The sequence below is a fragment of the Rattus norvegicus genome, chromosome 6 (genome assembly GCF_021556685.1).
Source record: "Rattus norvegicus strain SHRSP/BbbUtx chromosome 6, alternate assembly SHRSP_T2T, whole genome shotgun sequence".
Classification (NCBI taxonomy): domain Eukaryota; kingdom Metazoa; phylum Chordata; class Mammalia; order Rodentia; family Muridae; genus Rattus; species Rattus norvegicus.
Genome location: NC_141539.1, coordinates 54,007,219 through 54,031,728, shown reverse-complemented (window position 1 = coordinate 54,031,728; position 24,510 = coordinate 54,007,219). Strand labels below are relative to the sequence as shown.

The 24,510-nt window shown below is 42.2% G+C and overlaps 1 pseudogene; it reads right to left on the bottom strand.

The window, feature by feature from the left end:
• Positions 1-24,510, bottom strand: part of Lamb2-ps1 (laminin subunit beta 2, pseudogene 1) — a 114,615-nt pseudogene that overhangs the window by 32,122 nt on the left and 57,983 nt on the right.

Below are 24,510 nucleotides of genomic sequence, written 5' to 3'. Positions count from 1 at the left end.
TCTGAAGGAACGGCCATCCTTGGTATACCGCGACAAATAGTGCGTAGCTTCTAAATAAATGAAGAATATAGGAAGATTTGGCAAAATTTTCTTGAATGCATCATTGAAAATATACCATTTGTATTAGAAAGTACTATATGCCTAGTTTCCCATGTCATAGGTAAAATGGTGTGTCTTCAGAGTATAATGGCTGTAAATATCAGTGACATGACTTTCAGCTCTGCTGGGTTTGGGCTTCTCAGTAAACCTATTTTTAATTTTTTACTGTCTTTAGAGTGCCGAGGCTTAAGACATGGCCTTGTTCATTCTCGGAAGCACAATACCACAGCTACACTACCAGTCCCCACCACTTACTTTCTTATAGCTGTGCTTTTATAAAATTTAGTAGCATATGGAAAAAAATTAGATATAATCTTAACTGGGCAAGAAGAAACAACAAACTCAATTAAAAGCCCACTTATGGATCCCCAGAGATGGCTCAGGAGAAAACGTGCTTGTCGTTTACACTCAAGAGTGGGGTTTGGATCTCCAGTTATCAATACAGAAGCTAAATGGGTGTGGCAGTTTGCCTTATTTCTAATATCAGGAGACCCCTGGGTCAAGATGGCTAGCGAGACTTCTCAAATGGGCAAACTCTGGGTTCAGCAAGAAACCTTGTCTCCTTTAACGTGGAGAGCATAGCAAAAACCATCTGAAGTCAATCTCTGTCTTCCACACGCACACGTACGTGTACGCTTGCATACCCGCACACGTGTCAATATCTGTCTGTCACAGAAACATGCACACATATTTGTAAACTGAACCCAGACCACATACACAAGCAAAAGGGAAAGCCTGGTTATCAGCTGAGCAATGATCAATTCTCACAGCCAACAATTTCTAAGTTGAAGGCGAAGGATGTGAAAGTCCAGCAGTAGTCAGAGGTCAACCTGGAGTTGGCTTCTCTTTTCCTTGAGTATAAATCTTACCACACAGACTTTCACATTTTTCTGACTTTCGACAATTCAGAGAACAGGTTGTTTCAAAAATCTTCTCTGTGGTTCTCTGAGATCTTTGAACTCCACCTCACAGTCAGACTGGGTCTCTTTTATCTTCCCTGCTAGCAGACAGCCCAATTAACCCTTGCACTGCCTTGGAGAAGGAAGACACATATGGTCCCAGTGATCAAAGCACAGTTGACATTAAAGACAAGCAGGGAATTCCTGGCCATGACCCCGGTGCCTAAATCACATCTATGGCCGATGACACCCTCCAGGCAATGGCACATGCCAGGGTCTGGGTCACATACAGGCCTCTGGGCTCCTTCCTTGTTGTCACTTGCTAGAAAGGAAAAGTGAAGAAGCAAGAGAATGTTAACCAATCTATTTGTTCCTAGCTTAAAAATCAACCCTTCCCCCCTCCCCTGGGATTCTCCCCAATCCATGTTTCCAAGGCAACAATTTAAAAACAATATGATTTCAAAGATGTGTGCAAGATCATTAAAATACAACCCACCTCTCTCCGTTCTGTCAGAAAGTCAACTCATGGTTTCTAACGGAAAAATTAAATGCAGCTTTTATTGTGAGTGTGCACGTGGGTCTTTATTGGCATGAATGAGGCCTGTGAATTTAATAGTGGCCATCACAGCAGGACTAAGAAATCCTATGGCCACACTGAAAATCCTGCTTGGGGGTGCTGTCTCTTGCTGTTTTTCATTCTACATGATTACTTTGTTCTTTAGGAGATGGGAGAAGGAGCTTTGTCTCTGATCTAATAAAAGAAAATGTCTGTGTTACACAGCACTTCATTTGAGCAGGTTTCTGGTCAAGACAGAGCCATTCATGTTGTTGCAAGTCTAAAAGATTAGAAATTACCAGCTGAGGCCATTGGAGTCACTGTAGTAGACATGTCTATGATTTAAAAGGCGTTGCATAGGTTGCATACAAATAATGCCAATTATGAATTACAGAAATGATCCCCGAGATTACAGTCAATAATGTGAATTGCAAATAAAACTGCCTAACACTCTAGGCTCCGCTGGATGTCATGGAACATGCCGATGGGTCCATGGGTCTCCATGGAACACTTTGGAACAGTGTTACACCACACCACAGATGCAGGTCAAGCTCTGCCCACAACGGCTCTTACCCAGGAACACAGTGGGCTCTGTAGTCCAAGCCAAGCATTTGCTAAGTCTCCCCCAGCTTCACTAACAAATGAAGTGTTTGCCTGAAGGAAGATTATTTAAATGTCAGAGGGCACAAGGAAAGAGGATAACAGACTTTGATCTATAAGAGCCAACATCCTTCATTTTTTTCTCCTTGCGGCTGGGGATTTAGCTCAGTGGTAGAGCGCTTACCTAGGAAGCGCAAGGCCCTGGGTTCGGTCCCCAGCTCCCCCCCCAAAAAAAAACAAAAAACAAAAAACAAAACAAAAACAAAAACACAAATGTACAGTTTGGGGTCTTGAGACTCTTCCCAGGCCTCAAGAAACCCTTTTTCTCCTTGCATGCTAGACAAGTATTATATCACCCCAACCCCTTCTTCCTGGTTGTTAATAATTTTATTAATTTTTAGTGGGAGTGTATGTGTACACTACAGTGCCCAGGTGGAAGTCAGAAGACAGCGTGTGGGAGTCACAGCTCTTTGCCTCTTCCTCCCATGTGTGTTCCAGGGATTGAACACAGGTCGTCAAGGTTGGCAGCAAGCCCTTCTACTGGGCTGTCTCACCCTCCTTCCCCTCCTGGTTTTAAAATAGCCAGTCTTTTAGAAGATTTATTTATTTATTTATGATCTATAAGTACACTGTAGCTGTCTTCAGATACACCAGAGGAGAGCATCAGATCTCATTACAGATGAGATCTCAGCAACCACCATGTGAGTACTGAGATTTGAACTCATGACCTCTGGAAGAGCAGTCAGTGCTCTTAACCACTGAGTCATCTCTCCGGCGAAAAAATGAGTTAAGTGGGACCCGGAGAAAACACTTAAGGACACGCAGTGGAATAGAGCAAGGACAGGGTGACAAGGTTTTAGCCCGAAGCGCACACTTGGATAGGAGACAATGTAGGAGTCACCCTGATCTGTAGTCCCATCATGTTTGATTCTTCTTTACACTGACTTTCTTTGGAAGTGTATTTTAAATTGATATGTAAGAATGATGTCTTCTAGGAGCAATGCAGATACCAAATTTGTGCTACCTATGGTTCTCACTAACCGTATTGCATTTTTTTCATAATATTTGTGTGTACACATGTGATATGGTACACATGTGGAAGTCAGGGGACCACTGTGTGAGTCAATTATCTCCTACTATGTGGTCTCTGGGTATCAAAGTCAGGCTGTTAGGCTCCATCTACTGAGGTACCTATATCCACTGAGCTGTCTCACTAGCCTCCTAGGTGACTATTTAAGGTTAAATGAGGAAAATTCAGAAATGCACACTCCCACCCCTCATTAGCTTTTTAAAATTAATTCATTGACTTTACATCCTGATCACAGCTTCCCCTCCCTCCCTCTTGTCTCCCCACCCTACACCACCCTCTCCCTATCTCCTCAGACAAGTGGAGGCCTCCCATGCATATCAGCCTACATATCAATTTGCAATAAGATGATCTTCTATTGAGCCTAGATAAGGCAGTCCAATTCCCAGAAATAAACCCACACACATAAGGACAAAGAAGCCAAGACTATACAATGGAAAAAAGAAAGCATCTTCAACAAATGGTGCTGGTCTAACTGGATGTCTGCCTGTTAAAGAAAGCAAACGGATCCACATTCATCACCCACGCACAAAACTTAAGTCCAAGTAGATCGAAGAAAGACTTGAACATAAAACCGGATACACTAAGTCTGATAGGAGCCAAAGTAGGGAATAGCCTTAAACACAATGGCACAGGAGCAACTGCCTGAACAGAACACTGGCAGCTCAGGCACTAAGATCAGCAATTAATAAATGGGACCTCGTGAAACTGAGAGGCTTCCGTAAGGCAAAAGACACCCTCAATAGATCAAAACAACAGCCTACAGAATGGGAAAAGATCTACACCACCCCTACATCAGAGAGAGGGTGGATATCCAAAATATATAAAGAACTCAAGAAATTAGATACCACCACACCGAATAACCCAATTTAAAAAATGGGGTACAGAGCTAAACACAGAACTCTCATCAAAGGAGTCTCTAATGGGCGAGGAGCACCTTAAAGAAATGTTGAAACTCCTTAGTCATTAGGGAAATGCAAGTCAAAAGGACCCTGAGATTCCACCTCACAGCAATCAGAATGCCTAAGATCAAAGGCTTCACCCGTCATCTGTACTACCTATACTCTAACTAGTGATTTCTTTGTTGGGCAGCGTAGATGTTGAATGCTTTCCTTACTGCAGAGTGATGGACTGAGCACGGCTGCTTTGAATCCTGCAAATGGAACTCACACATGGCTGAAAGGTGTGGATCTCAAATCCAAGAGGACAGAGGATCTCCATGTAGCATCCGCACTACGTGGCAGGCATTCTGTGAACATCTGTCCAATCATAAGTAACAATGTCATAAACCCAGACGTCCTGCTTCCGTTTTCCTCCACAAGCTTCCAAATAGTAGATATTTGGCTCTAATCAGTCATGACCACCCTAGATGTCTGACCCATTGCAATAATTCAGAGAAATTTTTAATAAAGGCTAATATTTAACCCAGGCTAATAGTTTTCATGTAAGAAAAAGGTCTTTTTATATGATTATGACTACATTGTTTTCATAACTAGAATTAGGCCATGTGTACCTTCTAAGTGCACATTGCTTTAAAAAAAAAGAATCAAATAAAAGAAACTTGTGGGGGTTGTATGTGTGTGTGCACGTAGCATGGTGCATCTGAATGACTGCACCTGTGTTTTCAGCATTCACTTACAAATGCATCTTCCAGATGGATTGCTCTGATAGTTTTCCACACCGTAGAGTGTCCTGCTATGACCCGACGTAAGCTGTGAGAACAGTTGTGGGTGGTGAATGATGAATTGACAAGTTTTTTTTTTTTTTTTTTTGAATTGACAAGTTTTTATGGCCTAAACAAAACCAAAACCAAAGAATACAACATGCAGTGCATTTTCATAGGAAATAATTTTCTCTGGTGAGTTGGAGCACAGAGTTGAGCAAAAGTCGGAAGGAGGGTGATTCCCACGGTCAGCAGCCACCCCTGGAAGTATCAGAATCATAAATTAATGTGTTTTGGCTTAGTGTTCTCCACCATACCGCCTGTTTCCAGCTGTTCAGGGACAGGTGGCCCCGGGGCTTGGGAACATACACAGATGTAAATGGAAACAAAGCATGCATTGGGAAACTGGCCACGTTCTTTAACTCCACAGTGATGGGAGTTCCCCCGGAACTGACAGAGGGGCACCGGCCAAACAAAGATGTGGTCTAGCATTCATCAGGCACTCTGGCAATAATGTTACCAACGTAGGATACACCGTGTAACTTCATCAGCTGGATCAGAGTTTTGTTCTACTTTATAATTGGTCGCTTTGCCGTATTCCTGCTTTTGACAGGAGGATGAATGGTCTTGTACCTTCCCATTTGTGTTCTTGAGTCTCTTCTGAAGACTGAAAAGGCTGGAGAAAATGAGAGGAAAGCCAAACACAGGCTGCTTGCAGGAATCTTAGACTGTATTTGACCAAGTATGCTTACTCACCAGCTCTGTAAGTGCACTTCCAGCGCTCGGGTAGCTAGGCTCATAAAATGACTCCATTTACCAACCTTCTCTGCACCCTTGGAGTTCCCACTGGTGTCTGCACCAGTAGAGGGGATGACAGGAAGTTGTTACTCCTGAGGTGTGTGGTAATGATGGCCGCTCTTGATTATGGAGTAGTACTTTCCTGTCCTTGCACTCAGTTTGCTTCCTTGGAACTGGTTCCCATCACCCCAAACCCTTTCTTGTGGAGTTGCAAAAAATAGGCCATCTCCTGATTCCCCAACCAATTTTGCTTGCCTCCACTTCTGTGCTGTGGGACATCCATTCTAATTACTTTAGGCCAGTGGTCCTCAACCTGTGGGTCGAGATCCCCTTAGGGGTGGCATATCAGATGCCCTGCATCTCAGATATTTACATTATATGATTTGTGATAGTAGCAAAATTACTGTTGTGAAGTAGCAATGAAATAACGCTGTGTTTGGGGGCTCCACAATGCGAGGAACTGTATTAAAGGTCACAGCGTCAGGGAGGTTGAGAACCATTGGTTTAGGCCCTTAGGATGCGATCGAGCAGTTTTACTCAGTATTCAGGTTGTCTTCTTTTAGACACATCCTTTAGAAAGTTTATGTTAACGGTGCTGTATTTAGAAGAAAGGAAAATTTCCATGTCCTCATTTACATGTAGTAGTAAAGTGTCCATCTTAGAGGAACGCAGTGTATAATAGTGTCTGCCAGGGGAGGGAGAGGGAGGGAAGGATAGAATACAAAAGCACAGCAGGATAGGAGGAGGAAGGTCTAGTGTAGTTTATAACACAGTAGGATGACCATGGGTAAAGGTGACCTATTAGCCATTTTAAAATGGCTACAAGTGAGGCTTTTGAATGCTTTTCAACATGAAAGACTGATGTATAGATAGGCTTCTCACCCTGATTTTGATCATTAACTATGCACCAAAACATCACTGTATACCCTGTAACCATGCAGATGAAAGCTTACATGAAACTTTAAAAGAGTGCAAAAATGCTCTGTTGTTCAGAGATGACAATAATGATCCCGGAGTTGTACAGCGTGTGCAGCCAGTGTTGGTGATGGTCCTGAAGCTGATCACAGGAGGGAGGCCCTCTACTCCAGCCTGGGCGGGCTTCACGTCTCTGGCAGCCCTAGGCACTGCTGGCTCACTTGCAACTTCCCACAGTGAAAATCTCCAGCTATTTTCACACGAGCTGGTGCCAAGTGATTACTCTCACCCTTATGCAAATGATTTTAAATGCCTAGTTACACAACTTTGCTTTTACCCCGTTAACATTTCTCGTTGCTTCCTGCCTACACTAGCGCCTGTTAGGCTATCTGGCCCTGTGTTCTGTCTTTAACATATTAGCTTACAGTTTTGCAGCATCTGAAAATCTGAGAAACTTGTTTCTCTAACCCCACCTAAACTGTTGACCAAAATATGGGACAGCACAGCTGGATCTCTCTGTGGGAATGCACTGGAGACCACCTCCTGGCTGACATGGAAATACTTATCCGAAGTTATTTAAACAGCTGGGAATGTAGTTAGCCATAAGTCTTCTCTGTACTCAAATGAAAGTGTTTCCTGACCGTAGAAAGCAACCTTCCTCAAGGGATTCCCTCATGGACCAAACAACTCAAAGTAGCCTGTAGTGAAGGGATTTTAATTAAATTAATGGTAGCTGAACTTCGAGGTCATAAGCTGTTCTTGGCCTCCATGATTGAACTGTATGTTGCAGGCTACTACAAATATGCTTTCCCAGAGGTCCAAGAAGCCGGCCAGACAGTGATATCATAGATGGTAGAAGTTTTACATGAGTTAAGAAGCCAACTATTTGTGTGGGGGCCAATCTGTCTATTCCGTGGTCGGTGGCTGTAGGTATAGAGAGAACAGGGGAACGTGTCAGATGGGTGTGAACACCTAGGACACACACCTTGGTTTATAACATCGTTCTCCAATAAAGGAACCAACGTTTGTTAGAGCTCTGTCTAAAAGTGGGGCAGGAGATGTATGAGTCCAGAATATTTTGCTCTGACTATAAACGGAGAGGATACCTTGAGTATGAAATAGGTATAAACCCTAACTAAAAGAATATACTATGGCTAAAGCCTAAATCATTTCAACAACAAAATAGTGTTGGGCCATTATGAGTAGGATAGTAAAACACCCATGAATTCATTCTGATATATATCACTATGTGTCTGTAGTCCCCATTTATTCAAATATATATTCAAGTATATATTCAAACACATATATTCTTTTGAATAAATGGGGACAATGGACAAATTTCTAATACAGAATAAGCCCAGTCATTTGTGGGATATGACACCTTCACGGAGGTTGATAAAGACTCCTTACTTGTAAGTGTGGGATGTGCATGGTGATGCCCCTTTCTAAAAGTGCAGTATGGAGTGGGGAAAAGAGTAACTGTATAGCATAGAAAACCTGACAGACACTTCTATAAAGCGACCGTGATTCACAGTCTGGGATTAGTCATGTTAGTCTTATGTGATGAGGTGGGTCCCTGGTCATCTTCTCACATCCCAGAACCCCAGGCTAATGAGAAAAATCTTTTGTGAAGTGAAGCACATTCGACAGATATTCTAAAACCTGTGACAGTTTTGAAAAGTGAGGAAAGGCAGGAGGAGGCTAAAGAGACTTGGTAACCTCTTGTAAAGAGCTCTGGGTAAAAAACAGAGCATTCCAAGAAGATTATGAAGTGTAGTTAATGATACTATATTAATGTTGGGTTATTATTGTGACAAATATACCAGCCGATATAAGATGCTAAGAATAGGGGCAAGTGGGTGTGGTAGACATTTTCTTTGTACTATCTTTATAATCTCACGATATGTTTTATTATTTAAAGAGTTTGTGCTTTTGCAAAGGGGGCATGGTGTATTTGTGTGGGTTGGTTAGAGAGGGTTGGAGCAGAAGCAAGGGAAGGGCAAACACATTCTGTATAGATGAGTCATTTTTATCAGAGCACGGTGGTGCATTCCTGCAACCCTGGCATCCAGGGGCCCATGGTAGGAAGACTGCAAGTTCCAGGCCAGCTTGGACTACATAGGGAAATCCCATCTTAAGAAATTTACTTACATAAGAGTTTACCTTTGGGTAACAAGTTCAACAGTGGAATTGAAGTTAGAGATCATTCTCATGCTTACTAATGGAAACGGCTCTGGAAGTTGTATGTGTGTATTTATTTGTTTTGGACACCAGGCCCCATTTTATAGCCCAGGCTAGCTTCCAGTTCGTCCTGCTTCACTCTCCTGGGATTCTAGGCATGCAACTCCAAACCTGTTTAAGACTCCAGTTTCTTAAATCAGGGTTTTGATTTCAATAAACCTGCGTTCCTACACCATTGAGTTGACTTTTTGCAAAATATTATATTGTCGTATTTGTCTTCTCCCCATCTCTTTCCACATGAAAATTATTTGAGAAAATACATTTATTAAGGGGGGGAAGAAAGAGGAAACAAAACTACTAAACAGCTTTCCCACGAGTGGGTAATTTTACAGTATTTAACATTTTTCTGTGCCTCTTGTCTGGTCGACTATTACTGGGGCTGTGGGTAACACTAAGTGTGCATTGAGTAGTGAATCATAGCCCATTCTCTTTAGGAGTCATCCGTGCTGGTCTGGAGAAGGTAGCCTAATGATTGCCACCGGTGATGGCCACACCATTTAAAAATGGCCTCATGTATCTGGAGTCACCTATTTATTGATTATAGTTTCTGATTAGTAATTGTTCTTTGGATCTTACCTGGGACTGTGTGTGCGAGATAGTGTGTGTGTGTGTGTGGGGGGGGTGGCTTGTGTTTGGCTTTCACCGTGTGTGGAGCCTGACTTCTCAGGCTTAGAGAGGTCCAGAGAAAACTGTGGTAGGCAAAGCTTTGCCCTGAAGCTCTCGGTCTCTTTTTTTGGGCCTTTGATTATTGGGAAAATAAATACCAACTCTGTCTTGTTTAAGGGGAGTCAAGTTTAGAACCACTGACCCTCAACAGCAAGTAAATAAATATACCATCCATAAACTTGAAAACCATGCTTCACCGTCCATTCTTATTCCCAGTATACTAGAAAGTTCCAAAGTGCCTTGCCTAGTCACAGAGGCTACCTTGAGAGGGTGAGTCATAGTCACATTACTGACTCACCTCCCAGGGATCAGATTCCAGTATCCATCAGTGCAATGGTCACAGACAAAGTCTGTGGCATGTGTCAGATGAGGACATGCTCCGGTGACAGGGTCACAAAGGCAAACTTCCCCACCCAGGGGATGTGCAGTGACACTCACTCCAGAAGGAACACCTGAAGTAATAAAACCGTGGTTAGAGGTAGATTCTGTAACACTGGCACTTAAGGAATTGTGGAAAAGGCTTTGGACAGATCTCTTATGAGTTCTTTGAAGGACCCAGCCCAGAAACTCTCTGGGCAGCATAGGCTTTGAGGCATCCTCGCTGGTGCAAACCTCCAATCGGCTTTGATCTTCCCAAACATCAGTCTCACATGAATCAGCCTAAGCTTCTGAAGCTTTGGGGGGTGATGACTTACATTTCTCTGAAACTCTTTTCCAAAATTTAAATAATCTGAAATAAAAAGTCTTTCTAAATTAGTGTGGGTAAACTGAAGCACTGGAAACATTCCCCTGGATCTTAGCACTTCCCTCCTTTACCCTTTACTTATTAGACCTTTGCCTTTCACAGCAGCACTGCTCATATTCCTATATAAAAATCTGTTCATGAGTGTTTTACAGATGCTGGGGATTCTGATTCAGTGTGCACAGAGTACAGCCCAGGAATCTTCACGTTAACAATGACTATCATGGTCAAAGAAACAGTCACAAAATGCAATGCTGGGGAGCACTGCCCACCAGCACCTGAGACCAGCTGCTACACCTAGTGAGCACTGCCCCCCAGCACCTAGACCAGCTGCTACACCCACCCCTCTTCTGCTGACAATTTTCACTCAACAACCTTCTCTCTTAGTGGGTGCTGCTTTTGCTAGCAAGGATCCTCCCAAATGAAAGCAGCCTGGGACAGCTAACACCGCATTCACAAACTGCCAACTAGCAACTGTGTCCTCCTTGGGAGCTTTGTGGACTTACTTTTGCAGGTCTGATTGAGGGCAGATCCAAAGTCACCTGGTTCGCAGGACTGGCAGCTTCGGCCTTGAGTTTAATGCAGACATGTGAGACATTCCCATTACCGGCTGCAGGATTCTGGGTCTGTTATATCTATGTTGTTGCAGACACAGGGCTGGCAGGGTGCTCCCCATATTCTTGGATTGCCATAGAATCTAAGACCACATTCTTCACACTAAACACCTGGAAGAAAAGAGAAAAAAAGGAAATGGAGGGAAGGGTGGTGTTGGGGTGAGGAAGGGTGGATGTTGGAGTGTGGAGGGGTGGGTGTTAGGGTATGGAGGGGGCCTGTTGGGTTGTAGACTAAGGCTCTAACAGAGAGAGATTGGTCTTTTTCTGGGGGACAATGTCAAAGAAAAGTAGGAGTTCAAAATTTAAAAAGTATTCATTTTTATCTCTCATTCACTGAGAAAACAAAAAAGGTATGCTAGATAGTTTATGTCAACTTGACACAAGTTAATGTCATTTTGGAAGAGGGAACCTTAACTAAGAGAATATTTTCCATTTTCCAGGGCTGGATCTTTTTTTTTTTTAATTTTTTTATTAGATATATTTCTTTACTTACATTTCAAACGTTATTCCCCTTCCTGGTTTCCTGACCATAAGTCCCCATTCCCTCCCCTCTCCCTCTCCCACATGGGTATTCCCCTTATACATCCCCCATATTTCCCTTCACTGGGGGTCCAACCTTGGCAGGACCAAAGGCTTCCCCTTCCCCTGGTGCCCCAACAAGGCTATTCTCTGCTACATATGCAGTTGGAGCCCTGGGTCAGTCCATGTATAGTCTTTCGTTAGCGGTTTAGTCCCTGGAAGCTCTGGTTGGTTGGCATTGTTGTTCTTATGGGGTTGAAAGCTCCTTCAACTCTTTCAATACTTCCTTTAATTCCCCCCAAGGGGGTCCTGTTCTCAGTTCAGTGGTTTGCTGCTTGCATTCGCCTCTGTATTTGACATGCTCTGGTTGTGTCTCTCAGGAGAGATTATATCCGGTCCATTTCAGCACGCATTTTTTAGCTTCATCAATCTTATCTAGTTTTGGTGACTGTATATATATGGGCCACATGTGTGTCAGGCTCTGAATGGCCATTCCTTGAGTCACTGCTCTAAACTTTGCTTCCATGTCCCTTTCTATGGATATTTTTTCTCCTTTTAAGAAGGAGTAGGAGCATCTGCATTTTGGTCATCATTCTTGAGCTTCCTGTGGTCTGTGGATTGCATCTTGGGTAATTTGAGCTTTTTGGGTAATATACACTTATCAAAGAGTGCATACAAAGTGTGTTTTTCTGTGATTGGGTTACTTCACTCAAGATGATATTTTCTAGTTCCATATACTTGGCTATGGATTTCATGAAGTCACTGTTTTTGATAGCTGAGTAGTACTCCATTATGTAGATGTACCACACAGTGAACTCTTGGGGTCACTTAAGTACACTATCATATCATCTGCAAATAGTGATATTTTGATTTCTTCCCTTGAATTCATTCCTCTGTTGAAGGGCATCTGGGTTCTTTCCAGCTTCTGGCTATTATAAATAAGGCTGCTGTGAACATAGTGGAGCACGTGTCTTTGTTGTATGTTGGAGCATCTTTTGGGTATATGCCCAGGAGAGGTATAGGTGGGTCCTCAGGTAGTGCAATGTCCAATTTTCTGAGGAACCTCCAGACTGATTTCCAGAATGGTTGTACCAGTCTGCAATCCCACCAACAATGGAGGAGTGTTCCTCTTTCTCTACATCCTTGCCAGCATCTGCTGTCAACCTGAGTTTTTGATCTTAGCCATTCTGACTGGTGTGAGGTGGAATCTCAGCATTGTTTTGATTTGCATTTCTCTGATGATTAAGGATGTTGAACATTTCTTTAGGTGCTTTTTGGCCATTTGATAATCCTCAGCTGAGAATGTTTTGTTTAGCTCTGTACCCCATTTTTTAATAGGGTTATTTGGCTCTCTGAGTCAAACTTCTTGAGTTCTTTGTATATTTTGGATATTAGCCCTCTATCAGATGTAGGATAGGTAAAATTCCTTTCTCAATCTGTTGGTTGTCATTTTGTCCTAATGACACAGTGTCTTTTGCCTTACAGAAGCTTTGCAGTTTTATGAGGTCCCATTTGTCGATTCTTGATCTTAGAGCATGAGTCATTGGTGTGTTTTTGTTTGTTTGTTTTGTTTTGTTTTGTTTTGTTTTGTTTTTCTGGTTTTTTTTTTGTTTTTCCGGAGCTGGGGACCGAACCTAGGGCCTTGCACTTGCTAGGCAAGCGCTCTACCACTGAGCTAAATCCCCAACTCTGGTGTTTTGTTTAGGAAATTTTCCCCAGTGCTCATGTGTTCGAGACTCTTCCCCACTTTTCCTTCTATTAGTTTGAGTGTATCTGGTTTGATGAGGAGGTCCTTGATCCACTTAGATTTAAGCTTTGTACATGGTGATAAGAATGGATTGATTTGCATTCTTCTACATGCTGACCTCCAGTTGAACCAGCACCGTTTGCTGAAAATGCTATCTTTCTTCCATTGGGTGGTTTTAGCTCCTTTGTCAAAGATCAAGTGACCATAGGTGTGTGGGTTCATTTCTGGGTCTTCAATTCTGTTCCACTGATCTATCTGCCTGTCTCTGTACCAATACCATACAGTTTTTATGACTATTGCTCTGTAATACTGCTTGAAGTCAGGGATGGTGATTTCCCCCCAAGTTCTTTTATTGCTGAGTATAGTTTTTCCTATCCTGGGTTTTTTGTTATTCCAAAATGAATTTGCAAATTGCTCTTTCTAACTTTATAAAGATTTGAGTAGGAATTTTGATGGGGATTACTTTGAACCTGTAGATTGCTTTTGGCAAAATGGCCATCTTAACTATATTAATCCTGCCAATCCATGAGCATGGAAGATCTTTCCATCTTCTGAGATCTTCCTCAATTTCTTTCTTCAGAGACTTGAAGTTCTTGTCATATAGATCTTTCACTTGCTTGGTTAACATCACACCAAGATATTTTATATTATTTGAGACTATTGTGAAGGGTGTCATTTCCGTAAGTTCTTTCTCAGCCTGTTTATCCTTTGAGTCGAGGAAGGCTACTGATTTGTTTGAGTTAATTTTATACCCCGACACTTTGCTGAAGTTGTTTATCAGCTTTAGTAGTTCTCTGGTGGAACTTGGGGTCACTTAAGTACACTATCATATCATCTGCAAATAGTGATATTTTGATTTCTTCCCTTCCAATTTGTATCCATTTGACCTCCTTTTGCTGTCTGGTTAGGACTTGGAGTACTTGCTCTGGCTAGGACTTGGAAATAAGTAGGGAGAGAGTGGGCATCCTTGTCTAGTCACTGATTTTAGTGGGATTGCTTCAAGTTTCTCTCCATTTAGGTTGATGTAAGCTACTGGTTTGCTGTATGTTCCTTTTTGCTATGTTTACATATGGGCCTTGAATTCCTGATCTTTCCAGGACTTTTATCATGAAGGGGTGTTGAATTTTGTCAAATGCTTTCTCAGCATCTAATGAAATGATCATGTGGTTCTTATCTTTGAGTTTGTTTATATAGTGGATTACATTGATGGATTTCCATATATTGAACCATCCCTGCATCCCTGGGATTAAGCCTACTTGATCATGATGGATGATCATTTTGATGCGTTCTTGGATTCGGTTTGCAAGAATTTCATTGAGTATTTTTGTGTCAATATTCATAAGGGAAATTGGTCCTAAGTTCTCTCTCTTTGTTGGGTCTTTGTGTGGTTTTGGTATAAGAGTAATTGTGGCTTCATAGAAGGAATTTGGTAGTGCTCCGTCTGTTTCAATTTTGTGGAATAGTTTGGATAGTATTGGTATGAAGTCTTCTATGAAGGTCTGATAGAATTCTACACTGAACCCATCTGGACCTGGACTCTTTTTGGTTGGGAGACTTTTAATAACAGCTTCTATTTCTTTAGGAGTTATGGGGTTGTTTAGATGGTTTATTTGTTCCTGATTTAACTTTGGTACTTGGTATCTGTCTAGAAAGTTGTCCATTTCTTCCAGATTTTCCAATTTTATTGAATATAGGCTTTTGTGGTGGGATCTGATTTTTTTTAAATTTCTTCAGATTCTGTTGTTAATGTCTCCCTTTTCATTTCTGATTTTGTTAATTTAGATACACTCTCTGTGACCTCTGGCTAGTCTGACTAAGGGTTTATCTATTTTATTGATTTTCTCAAGGATCCAGCTCCTGGTTTTGTTGTTTCTTTTTATAGTCCTTTTCATTTATACCTGGTTGATTTCATCCCTGAATTTGATTATTCCCTGCCTCCTACTCTTCTTGGGTTTATTTATTTCTTTTTGTTCTAGAGGTTTTAGGTGTGCTGTCAAGCTGTTGACGTATGCTCTCTTCTGTTTCTCTTTGCAGGCACTCAGAGCTATGAGTTTTCCTCTTAGCACTGCTTTCATCATGCCTCATAAGTTTGGGGATGTTTATCTTCATTTTCATTAAATTCTAAGAAGTCTTTAAATATGCCCATATTCTCTGTATTTATAGATACTGCTTGAGCTGGAGATGAATTCAAAACTCAAAGTTCAGCATCACCATGGCCAAGGAAATCAAAGTTGGTGGTCAGAAAGCCATCATAATTTTCATACCAGTTCCTCAGCTGAACTCACTTCAGAAAAATCCAAATCTGGCTAGTTGGTGAACTGGGAAACACATCTTCATTGCTTAGGGGAGGATTCTGCCCATACCAACCCAGAAAATCTGTGTGAAAAACAAACAAAAACACACAGAAGCAGTGCCCTGACAGCTATGCACAGTGCCATCCTTAAAGACTTGGTCTTCCCAAGGGAAATTATGGGTAAGAGGATCCATGTGGAATTGGATGGCAGGTGGCTCATAAAGGTTCATTTAGACAAAGTACAGCTGAATAACTTGAAGCAAAAGATTGGAACTTTTTCTGGGATGTATACGAAGCTCATGGGCAAGGACACTAATTTTGAATGCCCAGAGTCTCATTTGTAAAGAAAATGACTGAATAAAGTGTCATTCATAGAAAAAAGAAAAAAAAATAGAAAAGAAAAAGGAAATATTCTCTAATATTAGCCCGTGGGCAAGCCTGTGGTATATTTCCTTCATTGATAATTGATGTAAGAGGGCTCGCTATGGGCAGCACCACCCCTGAACTGATTGTCCTGTGTGCTATAAGAAAGTAGGCTGTGCAAGCCATGAGGAACCTGACAGTAAGCAGCACTCCTCCATGGCTCTTGCCCTGCTCTTGCCCTAGCTTTCTCTAATAACGGACTGTGATGTTGAACTGTAAGCTGAGAAAAACCCTTTCCTCTCCAAGTAGCTTTTGGTCATGGTGTTTTATCATAGCAGTAGGAACCCTAACTAAGATAAAACATTATTTAGATCTAAAAAGCCTTTGGTCAAGAATGGATTCTACTCTGTCTTTAAAAACTATGGAGTTGGGGCAAATGATTTCTAGGTCTTTATATAACTGGAGTCAGTCTTCTGGGTCTGAGGATCAAAGGTGACCTTAGTCCCCATTCTCCCTGGGGAATCTTGGTTTCTATTCACCTTACAGATGAACCATGGTGCAAATGAAGCAGCCATAGTACCTCGCAGCTTAAAAGAATGCCTGAATGGATATAGGGGGTGGGCTGATGCTAAGGTTCTGTTCCCAAATTGGTTCTTGATTGAACAATAAAGATGCCAGGGTCCAATTGCTATGTGGAAGGAAAGAGGTAGGACTTCTGGTTCCCCACAGGCAGGCTATGAGAGGCAGGAGGAGGAGAAAAGGATTGGCCATGCTTCGGAGGGAGAAAAAGCAATGAGTCATGTGAAATCTAGGGTGGAGTGACCATTGGCCACTTCCCCAACTGGGCCTGGGGTAGCAGGTGGGATATTTTAAACATAATTAAGCTGAGGGCAAATACAGAGGGCTGAATAAGGAGAAGGTAACTGAGCAACTGAGTGCAGATTTAGGATGCTGACCTGGGAGTGAAAAGAAGGTCGAAAGATAGCCGAGGAAGGTTTGGAAGAGTCCAGCAATTGAGCCAATAAGGCAGGTTGAAAAGAAAGGTAGTGTGTGTGTGTGTGTGTGTGTGTGTGTGTGTGTGTGTGTGTGTGTGTGTGTGTGTCTTTTATCTGCAGATCCAGGGAAACCTGGGTGGGGCTGCAGTATGCCTGGAGCTTAAAATGGGGTAGCAAAAAATACATGCTACAAATGATTCCACGCCAGTGGATTTCAGAGTGCAAGCCCTGCAGTATTTCTGCTGAGTCCTACATCAAAACACCATTGTTCTCCCCAACAGTCTGCCTCCTACCCTAAAGGCGGCTACAGTTGTTTGGGGCCCAGATGATTCTACTGTCCATATTTAGCCCATCAACTGAAAATACTCTTAGTCTCTAAAACTGACCAGCCAAGCCACAAGTGCTACGAGAAAAGAGAAGAACAAATATTTAACTAAAGCTACGTTGTAATCTCGATATAACAACCAAAAGAATCAGTCAGTGATTTGTGATTACAATGGTAATTACTATTGAAGGAAACAATATTGTGTGTAGTTTGCCATATTTTCTTAGTGTGAGTAAAATCAAGTAGACCCTAAAAGCATCCTAAATTGCTTACATTCTATACTCATAGTTGATGGGGTCTGAGAGTTGCTCTACAAACCACAGGAACATCGATATCAGTCAGACAGTGATAGTTTATTGAATGCATACCCTATATACTGAGCAGATTAGGAATGTAGCTCAGAATTATCTAAGCTATGACAACAAACATTTCTCAGGGTAGGTTTATGAAGAAAAAAAACATGGTGAGCTCATATGCAGGTGCAGGAAGTGCTGGTCAGCGGTCAGCTCTGACTCAAGGTATTTTAGACACAGCAATTCATATTGACCTTTAACTTGATGGCTCCTATGTAAAGCTTTGTGGAATTTCTTAATATTAACAAACCTCAAAGAGAACGCACAGAACATAACCAGATATGTGATCAGCACCACCTTGCTCTGAGTCAAGTTATTTCTCTGTGTTAATGACTGGCAGGGATTTTTCAGCAACAATATGAAATAGCTGGCAGGCATGGAACAAAATGGCTGCAGGTATGCTGCAGGCTGGGGTCAGACCACAACATTAGTCATGCTTAGGCTTTTTAAAATAAAAATTGGAAGCCAAGCAGTGGTGGCACATGCCTTTAATCCCCGTACTAGAGAGGCAGAGGCAGGCAGATCAGGTAGGCTAGACTGGTCTACAGAATGAGTCTCAGGACAGCCAGGGCTACACCAAAAAACCCTGTCTCAAAAACAAAAACAAAACAAAACAAAACAAGAATATTGATTGATTGAGCAACCCATGTAAATTTTATATTAAGACATTTGCAGTATCCACACTGTAGTACCCAAATCAACGTTTCAATAACTAAAAAGTTAGTTACATTTGTGAAATATCAGTTAAAGTGTTTAGAATTATGCAAAGAAAAGTACTTGGCTGATTAAAATTTTAACTTTTTATATAATTAATATGTCTATAGTATGATACTTATTCATATATCTAACATGTGATGATTATATTTTTTTTCTTTTTTTCGGAGCTGGGGACCGAACCCAGGGCCTTGCGCTTCCTAGGCAAGCGCTCTACCACTGAGCTAAATCCCCAACCCGATGATTATATTTTTGAATGACTAAATTTGACTCAATCTCTCTTGGTCAGTTAGTTTTATAAAACTTGAAGACAATTCTTTTTTTAATTAGTTATTTTATTTATTTACATTTCAAATGTTGTTCCCTTTCCTGGTTTGCCCTTTACAAATTCCCCATCCCATCTTCCCCTACCTTTTGCCTTTATGAGGGTGCTTACCCACCCACCCACTCCTGCCTCACCCCTCTACTATCCCCTTACACTGGAGCATTAAGACTCCACAGTACTAAGGGCTTCCCCTCCCATTGATGCTAGATAAGGCAATCCTCTGCTACATATGTATCTGGAGCCATGGATCCCTCCATGTATATTCTTTGGTTGGTGGTGTAGTTCCTGGGAGCTCTGAGGAGTCTGGTTGGTTTAACATTGCTGTTCTTTCTATGGTGTTGCAAACCCCTTCAGCTCTTTCTTTCCTTCCCCTAACTCTTCCATTGGGGTTCCTGGACTCAGTCCGATGGTTGGCTGTGAGTATTAGTCAGGTGCTGGAAGAACCTCTCAGGGGACAGCTATATCAGTCTCCTGCGAGCAAGACAATTCTAATTCAGTGGAATGGGTATGTAACTATCATTAGTTTTCTAGCGATTCAAAGTTTTTATTAAGGTAAGCAGTAACCAAGGCGACTCTGCCTTGTGACCAGTAACCTTGGCTCTGTTCTGCTCACCTGATCATTTCCAGATCATAGTGCGAGATGAAAGAAAACATGACTTCCATGTTTAAGATATGACATCTTTTTCGGGTCCCCATATTGAAACCCATACTCTTTAAGTATCATTTCTATATTTGTAAATTTTCATTTATGAGTTCTATGATGTGGTCTCTGAAGGACCAAATAGATTTCTATTTCTACTTCTTATATTTTAAGTTCATTGTGTCTACAGATTGTTAATATTGTAATTTAATGTAGACTTACTTTGAATAAAACTAGTTTAATTGGCAAAAAAAAAAAGAAAAAGAAAAAGAAAAGGAAAAAGAAAAAGAAAACATGACTTCATACCCACATGGCCCTGAATACAACAGGCTACATCTGAGCTCCCAGAATTCTGGTAACATGAATGAAGATAATACTGATTGTTTGAAGGAACATCTGAAACAGGAATGGGTGACAGGATTGTCCTGAAGAAGGGTTTTCACAGTAACCATCAATGCACTTGTCAAGGCAATTTTTTTTTTTTTTAAAACTGAAATGTTCCCAGGAAAAGCCCATGTGTTAGCCAGTGTGCGTTTGGATGCTCTAGGACAGTGTAGCTCAAAACTGAGTATTTCAGATGCTCATTGATCCATAAGGACCTTTAGAAGTATATCGAAGGTCTCTAAGATATGCCTTTAAAGTTCAATGTAGTAGCCCTGCGTGATACACGTGTCAGACCTGGGGATATAGATGCGTGGGCAGGCATGAGTTACCTACTGATCTAACCAGACATTTTATGACTCTCAGGTTAATTTTGAAGGCTGGTGGAACAGTAATCTTCCCACTCACAGCCATCATTCTACACGTAAATACTGCTGTGCCTTCCCTCGAAGGCCTTCCGTTGTGAAATAATGTAAAAGTCTCAAAATGCTCATGGATCCAACACCCTCCACAGTCTATTCTGGTTGTAAAACCTTCACAATTGAAGCTTGACCCCGTGTTTGCACCACAAAGTCCGGCAAACCAGTCATAAGGGCAAAGGTAGCATCTGAGAAACCCAGAGTAGCCCGATACCCACTGATCACAATGGGGGCCAGTCACCTCCCTGTGGCAGGAGCACTGACCAGTTATTTGGTCACATAGGGAGTCCTTAGAGTCGCAGTGATGGCAGTGGCATGCTGGGTAAAGCAAAGAGAACTATGCTGGTATGGGGCAAGTTTCATGATGAAACAACTCTAACTCTGATTCTGGAGTCCCAGCCCTAACTGAAGTCAATGAAGTGGGTTTGGTATGTGCTAAGAACAAAGTCTGGCATTAATGAATGCCGGGCTAATGTGGTAACTGATGACTCATCGATTCACTCAATAAATAGCAGCTTGTGGCCAACTGGGCTTTATGCTAGTTTGCGCAAAGAAACTGAACAAACAATATATTTTCAAAGTCATACGCTCCCATATATGGTGGCTCAAAAATTTAACTTGGAGATGGTAAACACATTGAGAACCATCTCAGGGTGTCCACGGTCTCCTTTGTCCTAGACGAGGCAGGAGAGACAGTCTTCCTCTGTTGTATGGCTCAGTTCTTTAAGCTCATCTTGATAGAGGGATAATTGCTCCTCTGAGTCCATATGTGGATCCCGAATAGTTTGTAACTTAGAAGAGGAAGCGGAAGGAGGAGAGAAGCAGTAATGACCTGGTTAAGTACTGTTTGCTCAGTAGGCAGCCAGACCCACTCACTGGCTGGGAAGAAGTCACCTCTGTGGACCGTGACTGAAAAGGTGTGGTCACTGCTAGAAAGAATTGGTTGACCTCTAGGTTTCATGGCTCCTCAGTTAGGTATCTGTGGGGAGCAACACTATTACCAATGTTTCCTCTGTGGAGATAGACTGTGGCAACCACGGGAACTGAATTCTCAAGGTCAGTTGGAGCTCCGTGTTAGTGTTGTTAATGGATGTCTTATAAAATGAGTCACAAGGCTCTTTGTGACCCTGACATCAGAATGGATAATACCCCAGTGGTGGAGATCGTATGTGTAGTGACAGTGTTGTCCCTTTCTTGATTTCCCAATCTAGCGGTTGGCTGAGGCTGCCTAGACACTGACTTTAGAGGTTGGAATAGAAAGCTAGGGTGCATGACCAACTCACTTCTTGGTGTTTCCATTTTCCCTGGAACCCTTTTCCAGATACTCTACATTGCAAACTCCCAGAGGCATGGGTCACCTCCCTTCATCCTTCATGAGCCCTGAATAGAGAGAGCTCTGTAAAGTCAATACCACCTCATCAGGGGATGAATGAAGCATGGTGGGAAACAGTTCAGGTTATTTTATATACATAGTTATAACAATACAATATATAACAATAGTCAAATTCCCAATACCCTCCATTTAAAACCTCCGAATTTCCTTGCCTGCTTTTAAAACACCAACACTGTAAACCATCATTTTTCTCTAGTCTTTTTTTAAACCATATACCATGACAGCCACAGTTTACATTGACACTGGCCTCCAAACAGGCTGCAACTGGACCCATCTGGACCCTGAGGGTAACATTGGAAGGCTTCAGGGAACAGAGGAAGGGAGATATTGGTAAGGGAGGGGAAGAGGAGTACCTTGATCCTTACTGGCTTAGTCCATGTCTTCTGCATAACACGAACCTGGCATCTCTCTAATCCGTCTCAACTATTAGATCAGGATTTACACATGGGAACATGGGTAATGTTCAGAGGCAATATTACCTGTGTAGTACTTAGAACAGTGATTGGCATGTGGTAACTGCTCAATAAACATTGCTGAACAGCCTAATTAAAGGCTTAATAAATTGCTTTAACTAACTGATTTCTTGAATGTTACTCTTGGAGTCAGTTACTGATGTGCGTGGGGCAGAAGCATACATTAATGGTATGGATTTGGAGGGTCTGGAATAGGCTTGCATGTTGAGGTCTAGGTTCCTATTGCAGCATTACAGAAAGTAGGGATTTCGAGAAGTGATAGGATTGGGGGCTCTGCCTTCATCAGTGAATTCCTCCACTGGATTTATAATTTGATGACAGCTATGGGCGGTGGTAAAAATTAGGAGGCAGGGTTTGGCTGGAGGAAATAGGTACTAGGAATGTGTCTTAGAAGGGCACAACTTTTTCTTGGGCCCTTTCTTGTCTCTCTGCATCCTGGCCATCACAGAGCAAGTAGTGTTGCTTCACATCACCCTCCCACCATTTTGGTTTGTTTCATCTGTGCCCCAGAAAAAAATGGAACTAGCTAACTGTAGACTGAAACCACAAGCCAAAATACACCCTTCCTGATTTTCAAGTTATTTCTTTCAGGAATTCATTGTGGTGATAAAAATTAACGCATGCACGCAGCGAGCAGCTTTTTATCGCCTCGGCTCCGTGCGTTGCAGGAGACAGTGCGCTGATCCTTGACATAGCTGTCAGTGGATATGTCTCCATTTCAGGCTGAGTTCACTCTTGAGCAGACTTTTGGCAAAGTTAGGACACATTTTTGGATGCCACAAGGCAAACTCCCTTCCCTCCACGCAAAGAATATTACAAATCTCGGCAGATTATGTAATCATCTTGGGCCCTCACACCATTATCTGTTAAGAAAGAAATAAATTGGTTAGAGTTCATCCTAGACCCCAAATTCTAGGATTCCAAATACATGTTTTGGACCATTGCCCCAGCGGCTCACTCCAAGTCTCGAAGTGCAGGTCCTCATTGTATGTTTACCACACCGAACAGTCTGATTCTAGCATGTCAACATGCTGCACTGGGCATCTAATTATTGGCTGATGGGAATGTTGTTCGGAGTGGGTGCTAGAATTGATCTATTAGTCCACATTCCAAAAAGCATCTGCAGGGCTCAGAGAGCCTCAGCAGAGCCATTGAGGACACTCACCCAGGGCCCCATTGTGCAGCTGTGTGAACATGCTGATCAAGAGCCTTTCACACACAGCTGGGAGCACTTGAGGTCCCACCCCCGAGGCCATTTCAAGACAGTTTTGCTGCTCCTACTCAGCTACATCCTGCTCGCCGCAGAAATCCCCCAGTGAACTGGTGGGAACGAGGCCAAGCTTTTGAGATAATGAGAAAAGAAGATGCATGTTCAAACTCTGCTGTCTAAGAGTCTCGCTGCGTAAACAACTGACCTCAAAGCGGTGGCTCAAAAAAGACACTCAGCCCAGTCTTTCAAATTGTCTGGGACTTTTATAATTTTATGATCGTCAGTTACTTAAGCAATCTTTAGGTGTTTACAGTTGCTAACCCATCATGGCAAAGAAAATAAAAATTTTTTATTGATTTATTTTTTTATCATATTTTTACTTTCCAAGCATCTCTTGTCTCCCATGTGTATGCGTCACTCAGGGTTCACATCAGCCCACCTTTCCTTCCACATTCACTTCCTTGGAGTCCGTTAGCTTATGTCTCTTGCACATGTGTCTGTGGATAGCTGCAGACCTACCTGGACCCAGTTACTTATTGGTTGTCCTACAGGAACCAGCACCCACACACATCCAAACCTGTTTTCCTTTCTGTCCATATCAGGCATAGAATCTCCCTCCTGGAAGGCTGCCTTAGATCAACAGCATCGCCATCTTGTTGTGTTGCTGGGTAACATCATCATCTACTGATCTCTGAACGGAGAAAGCCTTGGCTATCCTTGACTCCGTTGGTCAGTGATGCTCTCCACTCAGCCACAGTTTCACTCAGTTCTCCCTCTTTTTTTTTTTTTTGTTCTTTTTTTTTTTCGGAGCTGGGGACCGAACCCAGGGCCTTGCGCTTCCTAGGCAAGCGCTCTACCACTGAGCTAAATCCCCAACCCCTCAGTTCTCCCTCTTAAATCTGTCTAGAGTATAACTAACTCTTCACCCTCTTGCTACTTTCCTAGAGTGGTACCCATAGATGTTCTAATGTCTATTTCCCCAATCTGCTGGTTCTCTATGTTACCATCATAAAGGCCCTATCCAGCGTACTTTGTTCAGATAATCTACTGTACTTGGATAAAACCCACACTTCTCTTTCCACACTGTGTGTGAATCTCCATCCTTTAAGACCAGAGCTTCTTGATGTGGAAGTCACCTCCATCTGGAAGCATTCTAGAGGTTCACGGGAGTGGTTTAAGTCAGCACAGTGCTTGGGTATAGTGAGTTATGTGTTTAGTGGATGGGGATCAGAAATACTAGACATCCTCATAAAATGATGTAATGTCTCCCACAGCTTGTAAATGTTCCATTGAACAAGCATAAAGGAAGAAAAAAAAAGCCTTGACAGTACTTGACAGGACTTGAGAGACTAAGTCCATGGTTTTAAACACACTAATGTGTTCATAATACACCTGCCTCTATGGCTGTCTCGTGCTTAGCATTTGCATATGTAAACATATTTTTACTTCATTGTATCTTCTGGTATATTCGTGTTTCTGT